Here is a 476-nt window from a genome sequence, read left to right as displayed (position 1 = left end):
TTGTGACCCCTTTTTTGGCGGACAAGGTATCCTTGAGACGGATGCAAAACCTGCTGCAGCCGTTGTTGATTTCGGTGGGATGTAGGTTGACCATCTATTTCCCTAATGGTGGACCTGTTGCAGTGGGTCTCACAAACCTCCCTTTCCAGCCTTCCCGCCAGAAAGTAGCCGCATTGATTTCAATCTGGAGGGTTGGTCAAGAGACAAGGATAGACAATGGGGGGGCAGGGGATTGTTCCTGATGGGACATTTTCACGCTTGCCAACAAGGTCGCAGGGAGAATCTTGTCCCTTTAAGGGGTGCAATCATTATGGTAAACAAGCTAATCCCACTATGGCCTATCGCCGTCATTATCTTTTGTTGTTCAATTGGTTTACAATTTAGGTTGCCCTTTCCTTGAAAAGTCCCGCACACCAGAAAAAGAAGATTGAATCGCCAACACGTGCATCATCCTATTGATATTGATAAAGTTCCAG

Source organism: Tigriopus californicus, chromosome 8 (genome assembly GCF_007210705.1).
Source record: "Tigriopus californicus strain San Diego chromosome 8, Tcal_SD_v2.1, whole genome shotgun sequence".
Lineage (NCBI taxonomy): Eukaryota > Metazoa > Arthropoda > Copepoda > Harpacticoida > Harpacticidae > Tigriopus > Tigriopus californicus.
This window is presented reverse-complemented; position numbering follows the sequence as displayed.